Consider the following 23319-nt stretch of genomic DNA (forward strand, 5'->3'; position numbering starts at 1 on the left):
TAATGTAAGGGAATGTTTTCTTAACAGCAAAGCAATATTAAATTATACATAAGGCCAACATAAGAGATAATAACAAATAACATGATAATATCAAATGATAATAATAAATATATTGACTTGAATAAATAAAAGAAGAGAAGGGGTGGGGTGACAGAAAAAACAAAAACATTAGTAACTTCACAGATAATATAATTAAATAGACTACAACCACATACTTCTAGATATGTTAGACCGCTGACTGTTATGCCATTTATTATTTGAAATACTACCTTGTTCCTTACACACACACATACTATAGTACAGATCATAATGCAGCCAGCAATCATTCAGTGTTGCTGTACTGGTATTGTATATATGATGTTCCATGTGCATACCTCTCAACCTCTTAGCATGGGACATTATGGGCCAAATAATACATAATGCTGGTACAAAGGCACAATGACAGGGAGCATTCTTACATAGTGTGCTCATACAATAGTAGTAAGCTGCTCTTTTAACAGATTTGCCATTAAATTGCATTTCAAGTGATGTCATATATCTGTAAATCAGAGGACTAGATATGCGGGGCAATATTCAGTACATTCTGCAAAAATTTTGACAATTGAGAGGTATGTTTGTGTACACTGATTACACTTGAAAGCTGGACAGCCATGGCAGGTCTATGGGTGTGCATTTCACACGCAAGCATGGTTATGTTTTATTTATGATATGCCAATACAGTACTGAATACTGCATAATTTCTCAGTTGGCTGGTGTGGGATTAGAACTCACAAGCAGTGATTACAGTAATTCTGAAAATTTTATATGAATCAATAAATTATCAGTGGACCATCTCCTTTTAGAGTTTATTGAGTCATGTTGTTTCAAATATTGCATTTGCACACATGAATAGCTGTGTAGGAGTTCTGCTAACTTACACTTTTACCGTATTCATTTATTGACTACAACCTACAGTATATTTCAGACAAAATGAGCAAAATACAATATTCACTCTTAATCTGGGTATTGCAAAACATTTGTTTATTACATGCTAAAACAGTATTGAATACTGCACAATTCCTCAGTTGGCTGGTGTCAGATTAGAACCCACAAGAAGTGACTACAGGAATACCGAATATTTTATTTCAAAAATAAATGATCAGAGCACTGTGTCCTTTTACACTATTGATTCATGTTGTTTCAAATCTTGCATTTACACACATGGATAGCTATCTAGGATTTCTGTTAACTTAGACATTTAACCTATTCATTTATCGATTGCAATCTACAGGATATTTTAGACAATGAGCAGACTACAACATTGACTCTTAATCTGGGTAAACCACAACATTAACTAATTGTTGGTAGCTATGCTACACAGTACTGCATATTTACTTGCTTTAACTTGCTTTACCAGTTCAGATATGCAATGACACATTAATGAAACTCTATGATGTTCCAGGTATTTCATACTTGACTCTTAAGACTGCAATATCTGTATTTACTTCATTTTATTATTAAGGTATGCATTAAGTTATTACCTTATTGACTTTTTTACATACCACATACTTACCTCATCCTGGCCAGACACCTTACATGGTACTGGACATTACAAGCCCTCTCTTCTGCAGCTGTGGTAAGAGAAAGAAACCATTATGCATACCAGTTTTGCACAGATTCAGCTTGTATATTTATAAATTACAAGAAAACATACTTACATATCTGTGGGGTGCACCCATCCCATACTTCTTGGAATTAGGTATCCAAGGTTCCCCCTCTTCCTTCGATACAGGTCACCATAATGGTGATGACACTGCCCACCATTGTGGGTGATGACAGTTGCACTAATCAGGTCCCTGATGAAACTATCCCAGGCCTTAGACTTACACTCTGAGCACTGATAGTTGTATTGCAGCAGTCAAGATCCATAGCATTCTACCAGGAGCCTAATGAAAACCCTGGCCGTAAAGCACACATCTTCTCCCATGACAGCAGCCATACCCACAGTCAAGGTTAGGCTCCAAGGAATAATGGGAAATTCCTGCATATTACCCTTTAAATAGGCTGCATTCCCTCCATTGCATGTCAAACTGTGACTTTCAAAAATGTGCTGCATTGCTTAGCATCTCTCAAACTTGCACAACCCATGTTTAAGTGACACTTAGAAACACACAAACAGTAAAAGATCATTTGCCATGTTTAAGCGATGCTTAGCATCATGCACCTTTTCTAAATGTAAAAATTATTGAATTTAAAGTCACCCAATGTTTCTGTCACCTGACACATTTTCACAGCAGTATATGTAAAAGGTATTTTTGCCCAGGACCAAACATAGGACCTACTATACTGTAGGTCATGATCCAACCTATCTAGCCACTGGGATAGTGAGGGGAATTCATAATATCTTCAGATATACTCCAAAGGTGCCTGCAAGCATAGTGAATCATTGCTACAAAAGTTGGTGCGTTGCTAAGCACCGCAGAACTACACCAATTAAATGCATCCAGTTTCTACATTTAGCTGTCTAGCGTATGTTTAATGCATACGTACACAGCTCTACACATAGCTAAATAATGCAGAACATCACCACAAACAAGCACATAAAAATAAAAAAAAACTGAATGCATCTGGTTTCTGTGATTAGATGTCTGGCACATGTCTGATATATGGTTGCACAGAGCTAAGCATAGCTAAATAATGCAGTGCATCATGCCAACAAGCACATAAATGTAAAAAAAAAAAAATTAAAATAAATGCAACTTTGTGAAATAACATGACTTGTAGACCTTTCGGTCAAGGTTAACAGGCCGAAAGGCATGTTTGTGTGCCATCGGGCTTACACAGATTCAATATCCATGCTGTTCTGACCTCCCTTAGGTGTGCACCACAATTAATATGCATGGCGTGCTCCCAGGGGAGAATCGTGGCCATATACAGTACATGGATACATTCTGTGTAGGCTTTACACGGAGCCTACATGGACTTTATTGAATCTTGGGGTTTATGTCTAAATTTATTTTAATAGGTAATTCAAGCCCTGCTCAAATGTCATCTTATTTTTAGTCTTATTTTTTTCTACTAATTTCTTTCATATCTCATTTCTTTGTAAAGACTCAAAGTTATAGACACTGGAAAGGTAAGACACTTTATGATATTCAGTTAATTTGCTACCTAATTATTTAAACAGCATTGGCGTTGTAGATACTTCGATGCCTTATCTCTTCTCCTTATGTCTTTACCTAGCTATATATCTGCCTAGCTATCTGCCAATCTGTCTGATCTATACGGCTGTCTAATTGACTTTCCATCTCACTCTATCTGCTTATCTCTATAGGAATTCATTCAATGCATAGAATTTTATTTCATTGTCATCCTGGGCTATATGTACATTTCTCTGAAAATGCCTTTGTTGAGTAGTTATTTAGATTAATTTATTTTGTTAAGCATTTTTTTCTTTGTAATATCATTAGCCCTTTTTATGTTATATCTTTATACTGTTATTTCCCTAGTCTGACAAAATTAAACTCACAATAATTTCACAATTTAATAATTAAATAAACATAGTGGTTGGTCTCCTTATCAACATGCATGAATGACAGATTATTGAATTAGGATCATTCAATGTTAAACTCTAAAAGGACAGTTAGGCTACCTAATTTTTCGAATCATGGTTGACATTGGGTAATTATCCTTTCTTTTATCTTACACAATGTTCTAAAAGTCTTTATACTGATATTTTTACATAACACCAGATTAATTCACTTGAACATGAGCACAAAAGTAGAGCTCAGGCAGAATGCATAGGTCATTGTTAAGCCATATACTTTTCTCACTGGGAAATATTACCATTATATCCCAGTATTGCCACATTTTTACTCCTCCTTTATTGTGGCCTGAATGAATATTCTCTTCTTCTTCCTCTTTCTGTACTGTTTCCATTAAAACAATTAAGTCATTTATGGTAGGTACCACTGTGCTCTTCCATTTCCTAGTTCCTACTTTTTTTTTTTTGCAAATAAGACTACTACTTATAATTAGCCATCTTTCACCTGAAGTAAGTGCATTTCTTCATTACTCTTACTCATACTGTTATCTTTAGGTCTTTTGAAAAGACTAGATTCTTACCCCGTGAAGTATTTAATAGATGCACAATGTCAGTTCTATACAGTACTAGCTTCTGCACCTCCAGAAGATGAGGTGCCAAGTTCAACTTCTTTCATTCCTGAACTTTCCAACAGTTTATGTTGATCTCCGGCAATATTTTCTTTAATCTAGCTGAGGTGTGAAATTATTTGTGATGGTATTTCTATCAAAAGATTCTGTATTTTCTAACCTTAACTGCTTCTCTTGGAATCCATGTGATCCTCATCCAATGTCTGTCTAATATCTCTTTTTCTAAAAAGTTACCCCAATTCTCCCTCTCCTAGTTGATTAAATCTTTCTTGAGGTATAGTAGCTACTTTGTAACTCAACATGTTAGAGCCTCCACATCCCTTTTTAATCTCTATCATCCACTTCAGTATTGTAGACCACTACTCCTTTTCTTTTTTTTATCCAATTAGTGTTTTGTAGATTTGCCAACAGGTCATCACATTGGAACTATCTCCTTTCTGCCATCTTATATTTTCTGTTTTGTATGTATCAACCTATAATTCTCCCACTCCATCTTGAAGTAGTTGATGACTATATATATATCTATAGTATATCTCATGATCCCACTACCAGTCTATGGACTTTTATTTTTCATTTCTGTTTTTGATGCCTCAACTGGTAGTAGGCTGTTTTTTCACTGTTTTAACATTTTATTTTCAAACAAAATTAAGTGCAAGAATCTTCTCCAAAAACAGGTATACATAATTCACCAATATACTAAAATTTTTATAGAAGGAGAAATAAACCCTAATCCTGACCCCACATATCACAATGAACACAAAGAAAATTCTCTCATACACACTTCTGTAACCCAACAACAGCCAATCCCCAACCCTGGTGATCTAGAATGTTCGAAGTATAAGAAATAAAACTGCTGAACTACATTCCTGGATTACCCAGTGTAATCTGGATGTTCTCTCTGTAAATGAAACTTGGCTTTAACCCAGCATACATGACTCAGAAGTTATAACTCCTGGCTATAAGATCATCCATAATGACCATATAATGAGGAAAGGTGGCGGTATTGCTTTAATATTTCCAATTACCTACAACATTTCCTCTTAGAGCAAACCAATACCAAAATGCATTTCAGCAAGGCTTCTTATTGCATTCCTCAAAATAAACTATCATAAACAAAAATATATTACTGTCCTATATATCACTCCTGGTGACAATACAGCTATACTACAAGATATCCTACATTGGATATCTACAACATACCCATAAGAAAAAAATATTACTAGGTGATGTGAATACCAACTGGTTGGACATAAACTGTAACTCCCCTGCATCTAGCATGAACTTATATAGTTTCACACAACTAATTAATAGCCACACACATTATACCAAGACATCAACTTTTCTATTAGACTGGATACCCTCACCAAAATACTTGAAAATGTATTCAAAACAATTGCTAGACTATCTCCTAAAGCAAGAGCTTCAATCCTCTACACAACATGTCTTCCATCCTTCCCATAGTACTAGCACTACCCTTCTAACATATATAGATACTGTCAATAAAGCTAGAGATAATGGCAAACTTGTCATTTCCTTATTTCTAGACTTGTCTAAAGCCTTCAGCACAGTTTGTCACAGCAAACTTCTACTTCAAATGTAGTCACTAGATCTGTCTCAGCCCACTCTTCTGTGGTTTAAAAGCTGCCTGTCCAATAGGTATCAGCCAGTAAAATAGCTCTTCATGCTCTCTCCTTACCTCCCTGTCATCACTGGTGTACCACAAAGCTCGATCCTTGGTCTCCTCCCCTTGAACATTTTCACCAACAAAATCTGTACTTCCACACAACAGACCATCCTAATACAATTTAGTAGATGATTCCGCTTTCATTTGCACATCTGACTGTGATGTCCCCACTCTGGGCCAGTAATCAAGGAGCCTGAATCCTCACTATTGACACTGGAGAGAGACATTCACTTGGAATACAAATGGATACACTCAGTATTTCCAGATGCAGATCTCTCTGCATCAAGCACAATTTCCGGGGTCAGGGTGTCTCTGTCTGTCTCCCTTCAGGTCCCTATAAGACTCCCCACTGGCACAACTGTAGGATTAGGTCCTCAGCTGAGTGTCCAAGCCAAGTCCTTCAGCACTCTCTCTGAAACCATTGCTTCATGTTACTGCTCCAAGTAGCTGACACACCCATACTCTTTGAGATTTAATTTGCATGCACACGCGCACACACACACACACACACACACACACACACACACACACACACACACACACACACACACACCTGGAAAAGGCTGGTACAGATTTGCTAGCTATGCCATCTTCTGTCCAGACTATAAGGTTGTTTCACTGCCCCCATCAATCATAATAAGGCTCTTAAAAGGGTATCTGATTATACTGAGTGAAATTAATATTGACCAAACACCCAGGCTTTCAGGAGTAGCCAGAGTTGTCAACAAATACATTTGTGCAAATACTCTTAAAACTTAAATATTTTCTAAAAAGGACCAGCCATACTGAAAAGTTTAAATATATTTAATAATAAGTGAACATGAAAATACTAAATATTTATAGTAGGAACCATAAAACAATGAAGCCAACCACTGGAAACAGGGTAAAAAGAACTCCACAAAATACTTTATTCAAGGATTAAGCACTTTCATCAGATTATACCCAATGACTTATTCTTTACAGTAAACACCAGAGTTTCAGCCATAGGAAGCATTAAAAATAACACCAAGGAAAAGTTTTGCACAGTTATAAAAAAAAAACAGTATTTAGCTAATGTCACTATCTATTCCTGATTAACTAAAATAATTACTGTTCCTGCTTACTGAATAGAGCAAGGCAAGATGGGTTAGTGACTCTTGTTGTCAGATCCAAGACAGAATACAGAATTCTGCTGAGACTTCAGTCTCCTCTAATATTAAAAGATTATTTCTGTACAGAATGATATCACATACACCTGACTTTTGGTTTCCATGCAACCCCCACTGCCAGAAGCTGTCAGGATTTAGAACCTACATGTTACCATGTATACAGATAGAGCATTGCTCAGATGTGGTGCAGCTGTTGGAAGTCATAAAACCATAAAACCATTCCACTCTTCCTACAGGAGCTACAATCTATTCTCTAGTACAGATACTGTGTCTCAGGTGCCCATCAAAATTGTGGGATAACAATTTTATGGCTTAACCCATAAAGTAATTTCATTTTAAGACTATTTTTCAATGTCAGGTGGATTAACTTCTTCCATTCCAGTATATGTTGTTACAACATATACATTTAATTTATTTACAATAATACATGTACATTTCTTTTCCTTCCAGCAGGACACACTGTTGATGTATTTTAATTCAAGCAACTTTACAAATACATTTTTAAACACAAACATCTGTATAAATCACTTTGATAAACAAATGATATATAATTATTTACAAAATTCCAGGTATCTTTGCTGGCATAAGTTATATATCCACTGCCCTACTTCCCCTGGCATGGCTGGCAGTAGCTCCTATTGTCACACTGACAACATGGTACACTTTGAAAAAATTACTTAGGAAGCTTTGACAACCATTGAAATCATGGCTTCATAACTCATAACTCATGCTCAACCCAAAAAAGACCAAACTACTACTTTTTTTCACCAACTCCCTCTCTCATGAAAAAGCAAAACGTAAAAGTCCTTCCTCTTGATAAAACAACCACTGAAGTTATGTCTCATAGGACCCTTTTGAACTTTTCCCCTTACCCCCGCGGTAGTCCGATCTCGAAGTTGACATATTTAGTTAGGAGGGTGTCGGGGGCGCAGACCCCAAATAGGGCAGGGTTGGGGGTGAGGCCCCCCACATGGGTGGGTTTGCTTTCCTTTGGTTTTACTATTTTTTCAGGATGGCCAAGCGTTATTTATCTGGAGTGAGAATTCAGTGTTCTGGGATGTGGGCATTCTGCGGTTGTCGGCCTTTTCGTCAGATAAGTGAATTTTCGTTCTACTGAAGTAGATCCAGTTTAGACAAAGATTCTCTAACAGTTGAAGCACACAGTTATTAAACAGTAAAACAAGGTGAATTGGATGGTAAAGCTATCTGAATTTTTATTAATTAGTAGAGTGCATCTCTACCAGTGATGTTATTAGGCAGATGAAAGATAGTGAAACGAAGTATGAATTATTTTATTTTGCACAGTGTTGATGTTCTTCAGTTTGAGCAAAGGCATTTTTTTAATTCATTTATTATATTTATTTGATTACTTGGGAAGTCTGACTGGGAATTTACCCATTTTAGATAAGGCCCAGGGAGAAAAGCTCCAAAGTATTACAAAAATGTTTTAAGAACAACAATTTTACAAGCTTCAAAATTAATAAAAAAAAAACTACAGTTTAAATAAGTATACCAAATTAGACATAATGTGACAATATTATTAAAAACAGGTACAATTTACATCACAATTATTTTAATATTGAGATAATTATTTTTGCTAGATTGTTCATATTTTTTTATCATGTGTTTACCTCTGGTATGCCTTTGATATTTGCATTGTAAGTTGCATATCACGAGAGACAACCAGTATTATATGCATTGCTAATTATACAACTAAAAGTATGTTTTCATATTTTTGTAAATATCTCAATAAACACACACCTACAGAGGAATTTCTTGTTGCCATGTAAAAGCTTATGTCTGGTTAACAAAAATGTTCTGTTAACATATGTTAAGATTGCATAGTTTTCAATATATACAATTTTGTGTGTGGCATATAATGCATCCTCTGTCCCAGCATTGATAGATTTACTGCACATTAGCAAGTCAAGAAATGCTTGGTCTAGGGATCTAAACCTCTTCTGTAACATCAACAGGATAGTTTGGAGGAACAGGTATGATTTCATAGGGGATATCATGCCTCAGGAACAGGCTCCCTATCCACTTTAAACAAAGTTCATACCCATCCATATTCAAACACAACTTGGATCTATGGAAGGGAAATAGAAAATTAACCACATGACTGCCTCCTGTACTACCAGACAGAGGCATCTCCTAAATGCACTATCCCATGCATGGATCCCCTCAAATGATCTATGTTATGATCCCTATTATTCTTATTAGGGGTAATGCATATAATTATCGACCATGGAATGGATAAAGCCGATCTCTATCCACATGGGATAGGTTAATTTGTGCACAAAAAGGGAAACTGGCAAAACCTTAATTGATTCAAAAGAGTAGCTAGCCTACTAATTACTTTGAAATATAAACCTAAAAAGTACAATAATTTCTTTTACCAGTATGATTTTCTTCAGAGATATCTTTGAAGTGTCCTCATCCCTACCCCCATGAAACTCTTTTTGTTAGTTAGAAATAGTATGCATGCCTATACTAATTTCTGCATCATAACTTATTCATAACTTATACAGGTAATCGCTGTGTTATTGTTTCCTAACATGGCAGGAAAGGTTACTTAATTTAAGGAAGATGTTGCATTATTACCATCTTTATATAAAAGGTGTTGCAAATTAGTCTAAAAGTAAAGAAAATACATGCAGGCATTCTATACAGCATTCTATTCAGTATTCATTATTCCTTGATTCATCGACTTGAAGCTTTTAAAAAACATTGATTATCTGGTTGGCTTCTTGTTGGTAGTGCAAGGATGGAGAACTAATGGGGAGAAGACAAGGTCTTTAGTCTCTGGGATACATTCAGGTGGAATTTAGGATACTATGTGCATTTCATCTTATGTAACTACAAGTCATTGGTATTTGTCCTTCTAGGGATGCAAAACACCAAAAGTCAGGGCAGTCAATGTGAAATACCTCTGCTACAAATAAAATAAAAACATTTAATATGTTCACCAACCAAAAACAGGTGCTTTGGTTGTGAAATGATAAGACTTAGGTGAAAGTGAGGTTTTTTGTTTAGATTAAAAAAATTGGAATGGAAAAAGATAAAAATAGGATTCGGATGCCAGATAGCTAGCTGCAGGTCATAATAAGAGTGCCTTATCCTTTCTGTCAGCTTCATTGCCGATAAATATTGAACATTTAGGGATGGTGTTAAATTATACCCTTTGAACTATCTGTAATCTTAAAGAGACCAGTCCCACAACCCAGTCTTTCAAGTCTGAATAGTAGGGGTTCAGGATTTTTATAAATCCAAAGAATGAATAATCATTAACTTAATCATTACATGATTTATTAAACTTATTTCTGCCAATGGACACTGTAGCCAAATTACAACTATAATGAGCTTTAGCCTGTAATTAATGTCTCTATTCATGATATGCAATACACATGAATGATAATTAAAGTATTAAGGGGCAACAAAGTGGCATGTGGCACAGTGGCACAGTGGCTAACGATGTTGCCTTAAAGCAGGATGTTCTCTGGTTTGATTCTTTGCTAGTGAGGCTTCTATGCAGGGTCAACATGTCCTCTCTGTGTTTGCATGGGTTTTCTTTGGATACTACAATTTTGTCCCACATTACAAAGACATGCAGTAGGTGGATTTGCTACACTAAACTGGCCATAGTTGAATGTGTGCATAAGTGTGTGTGGTGCGGAAGAACATGGTTGGCCAGTTGGCAGTCTAAACTTGGCTATAGATGATTGTTACTGCTGAAGTAACACCCCGACCCTATGTGCAAAAAATGGCAAAAGGGGTTGTGGATATATGGATGGATGGATAATTAAAATATTATTAGTGGCTGAAAAGTATAACAGAGCAAATGTTTTCAGTCCTGCTACTGTCACTTATTTTATCAGACTAGAAAATTACCATTTTTTGTGAAATAAATCCATGGGACCAACAAACAAAACTGCATTGTAGACAAAGGAAAATGTCACTTCTATATATTTAAAACAGTGCCAGAGGGAGAAAAAATAATATCATCAGCTTGATTTCTGGTTCTGGAGATGAATAAGTAGAATTTACAAATCATGCCTTTAATCACAATCTCAACAGGAGGTACGCTATTACTGAACATATTTTTGCATTGTCTACAGTACCATGGTGAAACGTAACACAGAAAAAAAAAATAACAGCTGCTTGCAATGGAAGGAAATCAAGCAACATATGTTGTGGCTCACTGCTGTTCTTCTGCTGTGATAAACATTTCTGTAGTGTTTGCTGTCTAAAAGAGTGTAGGCTAGTATCTGTAGTATTGTCCCAGTTCAGATTTGCTCTCTCTGTGCCTGTTTGTTTTTGCAGTGATTGTTCTGAGCACATGACCAGGCCATTTTGAATTAGCAGAAGCCTTTCTTTATCTTCGTGTCAGGATTGTATTGATTGGCTGCTGGCTGGTGGGGGTTGGATGGTCTAAGGCTTGGAGTAAGCACTCATTGTTTCTTTTGAGCTTTTTTTAAAAAAGTTGCTTAAGGTTGTATCTTCTGGTATTTAAGCCCTAACTTTGAGAGGAATTCTGTCTATACACACTGAGCCGAGTAGAGGAGGGGCATTGACTACAACTCTGATCTGAGATATATAACAATAAGTATCCTGTTTTTTTTTTTTTTTGCTTATTTTTACTAGTTATTGCTTCTAGCAATTTATATATATAGCACTTTTTATTGCTTGCTGCATACTTTTTACTGTATTTTATTGCTATTAACTAATCTGCACGGTTAAACTAAAATTGTCTGCCTTATAGGGCCTGATAAATAAGGTTTTTACTGTCACACTGTAAAGCTTTTTAGCTAGTTTCACTGTGTGAAAGGTATTAACGGGAAGTTTTCTCTACTTGTTAAGCACCTGTTTGTTTGTTCTGATTTCTTGCCAAAGAGTGTATCATAAAACTGATTTGTTTACAGTTGAAATCATTCTGTAGAGTCTCCTTGCTCCTTTATCTGTTTAAAAGCTTTCATTTTGTGGCTCACTGCTGTTCTTCTGCTATGATAAACATTTCTGCAGTGTTTACTGTCTAAAAAAGTGTAGGCTAGTAGCTGTAGTATTGTTCTCCACCACTCCTCCCTGTTGGTGCCTTGCTGTTATACTTAGTGGCTTTGCAGTTGCCTGCCCCAACTGCAAATTTGAACTGGGACACTCCTCCCAGTCGACTGTCATTAGCTCATTCTACCTAATACAGAAAGAACATCTGAAATGGCCAACCCACTTAGTTCCTAACCTTGAATTATCTTCTGCTTCTCCTCTCTCCCTTTCCTTTACAAAAAAAGAAAAAAAAACTTTGCTAGAATCTCCCTTTGTTCTGCTTAACTGTAACAAAAAATATGCTTGTTTCCTGCCTTTCCTGTAACTAGTCTAGTCCAGACACAGAATTGCTATACCCAGGACTGTTTGTAAGCTTCTGAGCCCCCCCAAGCCTGTCTGTGTTGGAGGGAAGCCTGCTAGCTTATCAGTGGGAGTGGTAAGCACTAGGTAACCTATCTACCACATAAGTAGTGGTTTCTGGCCCAGAAATTGTAGTTATTGGCCATTTGGGCAGTTTTTCCATCTCTCTCAACTTCTTGATTTAAAACCCCGCATTTGCACTTGCCCCCCCCCCCTTCCTGTAATTAGTCTAGTCCAAATACAGATTTGCTGTATCCAGGGCTGTTTGTAAACTCCTGAGCTCCCCAAGCCTTTTTGTGTTAGAGGGAACCCTTCTAGCTTATCAGTGGGATTGGTAAGCACTAGGTAGCCTATCTACCACATAAGGAGTGGTTCTGGACCAGAAATTGTAGTTATTGGCTGTTTGGTCAGTTTTTCCATCTCTCTCAACTTTCTGAATTAAAAGCACACATTTGCACTTGTTTCCCCCTTTCCTGTAACTAGTCTAGTCCAGATACAGATTTGCTGTATCCAGGACTGGTTGTAAGCTCCTGAGGCTGCCAAGCCTTTCCGTGTTGGAGGGAAGTCTGCTAACTTATCAATGGGAGTGGTAAGCACTAGGTAACCTACCTATCATATAAGGAGTGGTTTCTGGCCCAGAAATTGTAGTCATTGGCTGTTTGAGCAATTTTTCCATCTCTCTCAACTTTCGGATTTAAAAGCCTGCATTTGCACTTGTTTATTTTCTGTAACTAGTCTAGTTCAGATACATATTCTTAGTTTTAGCACTTGAATTTGCTTATTCGTGCTCAGCACTTATTCAGAACTTATTGTAAGCACTAAATAACCTACTAATTACTACAGCACTCAACTTTCCTCATTACCTAGAGGAAAACAGTTTTTGTACTTACTTTCCTCACTTGCTTAGAGAAAAACAGCTCTTGTACACACTTTCCTCATTTGTCTAGAGGAAAATAGTTTTTTTATTCAGGCATGTCCAAGGGTCAGCTCACAGTGTTCTCTCCTGTCTATCTGATGAATCTGGGCATCTTGAGGCAATGTAGCAATTGCCTCATGTACACAGACAACCCTCTCCTCCTAGCACCCAGCACTACAACTTGTGAGAGATGCACTTATCTAGCCAAACTGGAGGTACAGCTCTCTCCAACCAAGACTGAACTTGACAATCAAGAGGAGTAGGTAAACACTTGCACCACCCCACACACATCACATAGTCTCACTAAACCTACACCACCAAAATCCACACATAGAAACACAAAAACCTTTGTGGAGGCTCTCAATAATAATCTGCTCAAGCAACAGAGAACAAAGGAGAACCACAAGAAACCTCCACCCCCAACACAACCCAAATGACACATAGCCCACAGACTCAGTGTGCCACTCAGCCACAGCCCATAAGGCAAAACAACGTACCCAGCACACTAGTCATAGGTGATTCTATAGTCAGGCACACTGATGTCCCACTCACCAGGCTAAACAAGAAGAAGGTTACTGTCAGCTGCCTGTCAGGTGCCAGGATCAGCTACATAATCCATGCACTCAGGTCACTCCACAACAAGAATAAATATGACTCTGTCATTGTCCATGTTGGGGAGAATGACCTGAGACTTACCTCCCTGGACTACATGAAAAGAGACATGGAAAAGCTTTCCAATCTCATAGCCCAGGCAGGTATGACCCAAGCCCTGTGTGGCATCCTGCCATTGCCCAGAATGATACTGCAGTAGAAGCACAAAATGATTGACTTCAACAATTGGCTAAGCATCTGGTGTCATTCTAAAGGGATCCAGTATCTGTCTGCCGGGGATGACATGGTCAACAGACCATGATGCTTTGCCAGAGATGGCCTGCACCTGTCTCCCCTGGGATTCCGGATACTGGCTAAGGCTCTTGCTGCCCCTATAGTGTATTTTTTAGGTAAGGTTCAAATGACAAATTTACCACTGTAACAGGAAAAGGCAAGCAAAAACTGAGGGTAATGCTACTCAATACTAGAAGTCTAAATCTCAAAATGCACTCCCTCGAGGCACTGCTTAAAATGGAGAACATTGATATCTGTCCAGTAACTGAGACCTGGTTCAAGGCTCCAGAGAGCACCCCTGCATTACCAGGCTATAACTCATACCACACTTTTCGGGCATCTAACCTGGACCGGAACACCAAAGGTGGATGTGTGTCCACATTTATTAAGGATATCCACACTTCCAGGCTAGTTGCTCAGCATAATGTATCCGAGGTTATCCAAGTGCAACTAACTCTGGGCAAAACTGCAATCCAAATTGTAGCTTGCTACAGATCCCCCACCATGCCCTAGGATTCCCACTCCTCTTTGCTTGATATACTGGAAAATATTAGGGTTCAGCCAAACACCCTAATAATGGGTGATTTCAACTACCTCACCATTAACTGGGAAAACTAATCATGTACCAACTCCTTCACTCAACGCTTTCTGGAATTCATAAATTCCAGTGCCCTGGATTAAGTTATCCACACCCCCACCAGAGGCAACAATATTCTAGACCTAGTCATTACCAACATGAGTGACCGGTGTTCCACACCTGGTCAACTCCTCATTGGTCAGATCTGACCATAAGCTAATCACCCTAGATATCCACATCCTGCCCCACTCCCCATTAAGGATACCATGGTAAAAATTTCTCCAAAGCCAACTTCATGCTTCTTAAGACAGAAGTGGCGAACTTCATGACACCCATGCAGATGGACAATACAGTTGCGACTGCTGAAGCCTACACAAATGCACTCTATAAGCACTTACACGAGTGCATGGATTGTGCTATACCAAACAGAACCAAGATGCTATCCTCCAAAAAAAGGAAACCAACCTGGTGGTCCCCTGCCATAAACAAACTCAACAACAAAAGGAAGCAACTGTTGCAAAAGAGAGTAAAATCCCATGAGTGGAGGAGCTCCCTGGTCAGCCTCAGTAAGAAGCTGAGATCCCTTATAAGATTCTCCAAAGGTAGCTATGAAAACAAAATCAGCACTGATTCTAAAAACAACCGCAAAGCATTCTATAGCTATGTCAAGAATCTCAGTGGCAATACCAAGATCTGCTCTGAGATACAGCACAATGGCACAAAAATTACAGAACCAACTGATATTGCCAACATCCAGGCAGATAGGTTCACTGCTAACTTTACTCCCCTCTCACCCCCTAAAGGGCCCATATCTATACAGGAAGAATGCAGGGTTCCTGTAATCAAAACTACACAGGTAAAAGCTGCACTCTCTAAAGCCAAAAACACAACATCCATGGGACCAGACAACACCCCAGGCTGCATTTTACACGAACTTCAGAACGAACTGGCTCCCCAACTAAGCACCATGTTCAATCAAAGCCTTATGTCAGGCTTTGTGCCCACTGAATGGTGCACAGCAACAGCTATCCCACTCCATAAAGGGGGAGCCACCACTGATCTTGAGAACTATCACCCAGTTAGCCTGATGAGCCTGGTCTGTAAGGCCATGGAACGTATCATCATGGAACTCATAAACAAAGACATTGGTAACCTCCAAACTCTGAACCTCACCCAGTGCAGGTTTGTGAAAGGCAGATCATGCCTCCTGAACCTGATTGACTTCTTTGAGGGAGTCAACAAAGCCGTAGATGAGGGTAAGGTGGTTCACACAGCCTATCTTGACCTCGCCAAGGCTTTCAACACCATCCCCCATTCTGGAATTATAGCTAAACTCACTAAACTAGCTATAAATCCTTATATCACAAGATGGGTTGCCAACTGGCTCAATGACAAAACCCACATTGTAAAAGTTGCAGACTCAAAATCTGAGTTCAAACCAGTGACAAGAGGAATACCACAGGGTTCATTCCTGGGACTTCTCCTTGGTATCTACTTCTCTGAAGTACAGGCTAGCACAGAAGGCCTTTGGCTAACGAAGTTGGCAGATGACTGCAAACTAGGAGCCATAGTCGAGTCCCCAAATGATATGGACATCCTACAGAAAGGCCTCACTGAGACAGATGCCTGGTGTCAGAGCCATGGCCTCAAGCTCAATGCCAAAAAGTGCATTGTCATCCCCTTTGGTAAAAACTCTGTACCCATGAACTACCACATAGGCGGCAGTCTACTTAATGCCGAACGTGTGACAAGAGACCTTGGGACTCAGGTGGACAGTAGTCTCTCCTTTGATAATCACATCGCCGCAATAGTCAGAAAATCCTTCTACATAGCACACCTCATTACAAAAAGGTTCTCATCCAGGAAAAAAGAGGCCATTGTTCCCCTTTACTTGACACTCATTAGACCCATTATAGAGTACAATGCCCCTTTTGGAATGTACCTCACAAGATATCTGCAGCAGCTGGAAAGGGCATAGAAGTACCTCACAAAGAGGATTACTGGCCTCAAACAGATGCCCTACACTGACCGTCTCAAAAAACTCCAGCTTTACTCAGTAGCATATCGCCTACTCTGAGGTGATCTCTGCCTAACATATAAAGCTATGTCAAACCCAGAGCTTTTGGACATACTACACCTAAAGAAATCCCAATCCCTTGAGCTACACGCTCTAGGGACCTAAACCTTGTCACCACAATAAACAGGAGGTGTTGGAGGAATAGATTCCTGTCCCAGAAACTTCCCATACTCTGGAACAAGCTACCCATCTATGTCAAGCAAAGTTCCTCATTAGCACTCTTCAAGAAAAATCTTGATGAGTGGAGGTGAAATAGGAAATACACCCCATGGATGACTTCTGTGGCTCTGCTCAACAGATGTACAGGAAAATAACTTTCTTGGGTGGCATAAGCCAGGGAACCTTGTTGGCTAGGCTTACTTAGGCCCTTGGGCCAATAGCCTAGTACCTACCTATGAACCTATGAACCTATGTGCATCCATATGTGTTTGTGTGTTGTATAAGTATGTAGGTATTTCTTGGGTGTGTGCATTTGCATGTGTGCATACTCCTACTCATGTGTGGGTGCCTACATATTCATATGTAAACACACATGTATGTGCATGATCCTGCACCTGTGTGGGTGCCTGCATGATGTGTGTGTGTGTGTGCGCGCGTGTTTGTGTGTGTGTGTGTGTGTGTGTGTGTGTGTGTGTGTGTGTGTATGTGTGTGTGTGTGTGTGTGTGTGTGTGTGTGTGTGTGTGTGTGTGTGTGTGTGTGTGTGTGTGTGTGTGTGTGTGTGTGTGTGTGTGTGCGTACATGCATTTGGTTTGGCACAGAAATTACAGAACTCATATACAATGTGTCATCAGGAAACATCTGAAATCATTTGCGGGAAGATGCAATATGTTCGTTTTTTTTAAAAAATGAAGCTGAAGTACAAAACAGGGATACTATGTGATTCACAACTTTGCTCCATATTAGCACTGTTCCGTGTTTTTGGATACAGAATAGCATTTACACTGAGAGGAGAAATAGTAAATAATTATCACATTAATTGATTTGATAAAGTCTAATTATCATATTTCAGCCAAATAAAGTATACCACAGAGTAATTACACATGAGAAAAGAAAATAAATTACAACATATAACATAACGTACATCTAATATTTGAAAAGTATTGAGATTAATGAGAGACTGAGACTCTGGGCCACTAGCTTCCCTGAAAGTAAATGCAGGCAGATGTCAGGGGTAATTAATGTTTTAGTTATTCTATGTCATACACATGGATAAAAAAATGGATTATAATAGAGCACAGTAATTACTATCAGTTACGCTAGTCTATGTAATGCCCTTTGCATATTTGCATTATCCCTCATAAAAAAAAAAAAGCATTGTTACAGTACATTGAATAGTCTTCTAAGGATGGATTAGATTCTTAAGTCAGGTTTAAGCATATTTTATAATTTTGCCCTATATGTGCTTTACATCGGGAATGAGCAAATATTGTAATACAATAAAAAAGTGCTGAAAGCAATAGGCTATATGAAATTATCTTCATTTTGAGAAGAACTTGAGATGTAGTGCTAGAACATAGAGACACTGGAAAAATGCTATGCAAGTGATCAAAGAAACCATGAGATCACTGGCCATATTTATCTTTTAGTAGACTCAATGTAAGTTCTTGCCACAAATTGCAAGCATTTAATAGTTCTCACCACTCATTTCGAGCAGGATTCCCATATACAAATATTCAGCATTTTTTTTCTTCAGAACAGAAGACTATTTTTGTTTTAGCTAACTAGAATCCAAGTAATATTTGAAAGGCTAATGCATTAGTATACCATTTAGAACACTGTATGATCCTACTCATTTTGTCCAAGGATGTCTGAAGCTGTAAAAGTGGAATTTACAGAGATAATTGGAAGCACAAGTACAAACGTGGGATACAGAAACCCTTTGCTTTGTGTATTAGACCTCCTTCTGAAGTCCTTTATACTATATAACAAGTCCCAGTTATGAAGGAAGTTTGCTCTGTGCTTCATTACCATATTTTGTTAAGGAGAATGAAGATTAAAGTCATATAGTCAGATATTTTAACTGTAGTATTATTCCAACCTATCCTGTTTCTACTTGCATGTTATCTCCTAGATCAAGTGTCTTCACCTCAAACTGATCAGTAGGTGGAACATCTTTGGATTCATTCTGCCTCAATTATTACAATGTTCATTACCTGGGACTTCATGACTTATTTTCTAGGTCTTGGTGTTAATTTACTTGTCCATTCAATGCATGAATCTCTCATATGTGAAAAAAAATTTGGTGCATCCATATTGCCCTTCATCAGTTTTTCACTAAACATTTATTTATTGTCTTCTGGAAAGAAATGAGACATTGTTTTATATATATATATATATATATATATATATATATATATATATATATATATATGGGTCTACTGCTCTACATTGAAAATACACTTCTTCGAAATGAAGCAGTAGACCCTACACTTCACCGAAAGTCCACTTAAATGAAAGTGCACTTTCGCTAAAGTCTAGTTCCCCGGGCTACCCAAAATAAAAAAAAAAACACTAAAACATGTTTTTGCACCCCCCATGTGGGGGGCTATGTCCCCTACTCCCCCCTCCTTAAATATACCAATTCCGAGATCGCACTACAGTCGGGAAAAGGGAATATTCCCATTCCGTGTTGTAGTGTGACAGCTGAAGTCAATGTTCGAAGTTTCACTACTTCAAACAAGTGGACTCTGTGAAGTGGGGTTTGACGGATCCCATATATATATATATATATATATATATATATATATATATATATATATATATATATATATATATATATATATTTACATATATTTATTTGATTTATTTGTACTTTTAGGAAGGTTCTAAAAGAACAGTAAGACAAAAAGCAATGCATCCTACAACATTTTTAGAAAACATGAAGCAACAGGGTGATGGTACTATATTTCATGTCAAAATTGAAATGGAGTTTCCTAAGATGTGGGAGAAGAGCGTACATGCTGAAAACTGAACTCCATTAACACATTCAAATCACACATTAGAGATGAAGCAGCATGGGTCCAAACGTCTTATTATATATACCTTTTCTGCATTTAAATATCCTGTAGCACCGAGGCCATGACTGAGAAATGCATTTTTTGTTATGAAATGGTATTAATAAGAACATTATTCTCATACAAATGACTTGTGATTCTGTTATCATGTGCCATTGTAATACTGCAAACCACCAGGGACTTACTTAAATGTATAAATGAGATATGATGGTATACAAATAGGCCAACTTTGTGTTGTCAAAATGCACATGCTTGTTTGCTTGCTAAACATTTCTACTTATGCATACCGGCATGAAGCCCATTAACTGAAGCACCACAAATGCAAATGTATACTCTATCTAAACCTAGCAAAATAGAATAGACATTTTTGAAGGGGGTAAGAACCTACCTACACCAACGCATCTATAAAAAGGTGACTTCAGTACCACACCTTTACTCATTATATAGATTCACCCTAGGTTTTCTCGAGATTATAGAAAAAAAAGATTATTTGGGAAAAAAATGCCTGTGTCTTTGTTTTCCTGGACACTGCAATCTTAGAATGTGGAAAGTATGCATATTTTGAACCGAAATAGATCATTGCAATAAGTATTTGTTAAAGGGAAAATTAGAAGAAATGCTTGAGAAATCAAAATAACATTTTTTTTCTCAAGCAGCTCATGATAAGCCATGAAAATAAAGCTTGAATTTACAAGTAAAAAAAGTCCATTATAAGCAAACAGATATATGCAGGTATATGGACTGGACCAGAGCAAAAGGTCCATGAGTGATGAAGATTTTACATTGCTACAAAACACATATATGAGCGGTATACTTGCACTATATAGATGTCATGTGCAGGCGATATTTGAAAAGGGTAAAAAATTCCCTTCTCTGTACTATTTAAACATAATGAAAATATATTCAACAGAGCAATCTGTAGAACAGTTGTTGAAGCTCCTGTATTTGCTTCTTATATCCACTAGCTGTACATCACTTCCATAGCTGCAAATAAGGAGGAATATATGCAGCTGCCTTTCAGATGCAAAGATTAGCTGCCAAATATGTGGAAACTCCATCAGGTGAAAGGTGTCCCAGCCATGCTAAATGCCACCAACTAACAATACATGACAATAAAATAAGCCATACAGCTTTATGGATAGGCACACATTAAATGGAAAATATTTCATTATATAAACTATCATTGTGTCTGTAAAATAAGAAATACTGATCACAAAAGTGTGTTCAACATCCAGTGAATGTGAGTGATGTTTGGTCTTAGTAAGTTAGCCATATTTTCAAAATGTACAGATCTGTAGGGATATTAAATGAATGCTTCATTTGGCAGGAAATTATTGACTATAGCACTAGATGCTGTCTACAGTGAGCCAGATGTGATCTGGGCCTAGTACAACTATTTGGAAGCTAGTAGCTTGTAACTCACTTGCCTTCTGCTACTTATTCTTAACAGCAAGTGCCCTAACTCTTAGTAGCCCAACTATTACCTAGACATCTTATCACTTGACCCTTGGAATTTGCATAGCCCAGCCAAAGCCATGACCATAATGCTATAACTCCTACCTGATCCCTAATTCACACTATAGTTCTCACCTCTTCCTCCCCAATCCTAAATTCCATGACTGCTCCTTAAACCTAAAGTCCCTAATCACTCAACAACTCTAAAAAAAAAAACACTTCTGCTCTCACTCTCTATCCATAAACTTCCCCCTGGTCACTAAACGTAAAACTCACTTCCTACTAACAAAACCTAAAACTACCTTCTTGCTCCATAAACCTTAAGCCCTCAATTACTCGTTACCCTAAAATCCCCTCCTGCTCCCTAGTCATAAAACTCACCCCTCCCTAAACTTAATTTTGTCTCCTAATAACTGGATGAAATCGTAATCTATGATCAAAACCCCCCACCCACCCCCCGCCACTTCATCCCATCTGCTGCCACACTTACTTTACATGAACTGGGATGATCTGTTAATGGAAGGTGCAGAAGTATGCAAAGAGAAAGAGAGAGAGAGAGAGAGAGAGAGAGGGGAGCACCTGCACTTATCTGAGCTGGAGCATGAGTGGCCACTTGCACAAACTACAAGACACACGAGTCTCACACTGCAAGACAGTGGTCATCGAATGTCTGGGACTCAGGTGATTGAAGTAGGCCTAAGTAATTACTGAAAAAAGACCCCTTCTCAGATGTGTGAATTCTATGTAAAGGTGTACCTGTTGCTAAAAGCCATTTTTGATGTCTTGATATATAGTTAAACACACACAGGGATTAAACAAAAACACCCTAACAATCACAGTAAGGGCTGTGGTAAAAAGGCCTTGTTTCCATGATGTACAGAATTGTCATTTACTGATACATTAGCTGCAATGAAGAAAGATGTCATTATTATCTAATTTGCATGTCTCTGAAAGGCTGTTTACTGCAAGTGAGATCAGCACTTTCCTATGGTAGTTAGCAATGGCAGACAAGCACTGTGTTAGCACAGGCACCCCCACACAGTGAACACATTCAGACACACACACACACACACACACACACACACACACACACACACACACACACACACACACACACACACACACACACCTATCCTTGTGGTGACAGAATGTCCATAGTGTATCATTTTCCTGTCCTGGTAAATCATAGATGGTTACTGTCAGACATGAATGCCAGAAATTTAAATTTCACACTTCATATAAATCAATAAATACATGCTAATGCACAAGCTAATATGGCAGTGATTTTCTAAGAAGAATGATTACATTCCATCGCTGTATCTTTGTCCAATCATTACTTTAATTTTTGAGTACATTTCATGCAGTGCAAGGCTGAGAGTTATGTTTTCTGCTCCCCATCTCTCTATCTCCTGTAACTTGCAAACTGTTGCAAGTATTGAATAATGACCAAGATCCTCAAGCTATGTCAGAAAATATCTGCTGTAATAGTTTGTCAGTTAGAGCAAAGGGTTAGCAATGGTGTTTCTTGTGGTAAGAGTGCAGGGTTCAAAGTTAACCCCCTCCTTTTGCACTTCAAAAAAAAAAGCCTTATTTTTTTTCACAGCTACATCCTTGGTGTCTAGTGGGGGGGGGGGATTGGTCAATATCCCATATGGTACGAGGGAGAGGACAGGACTGCAATTGACTTTTTTGCCAGTAAGGCACTCCATATATATAGCTGGTGTCTATTGTTTCACCACTCCAATAGATACTTTAAGGCATGATATATAGAGTACCCCATGTGTCTAGTGTCCCCCCACCCAACCCATGTTACACATAGGTACAGTTAAGGCATGTTTTTCAAGAGTTCTCAGTTGTGCCTCATGTTACCTCCACTGTGTGCCATTCCATCAGCAAGTTTAAAGTGTTAACCCTGGTGGCTAGTGCCAGTCCCACATGCACTCCTAAATGCTGTTAAGGCACACAGCTAAAGAGTTAGCACTGGTGGCTAGTGGTTCTTTCTTCCACATA

Source organism: Protopterus annectens, chromosome 8.part1 (assembly GCF_019279795.1).
Source record: "Protopterus annectens isolate FY-2018-M chromosome 8.part1, PAN1.0, whole genome shotgun sequence".
Lineage (NCBI taxonomy): Eukaryota > Metazoa > Chordata > Ceratodontiformes > Protopteridae > Protopterus > Protopterus annectens.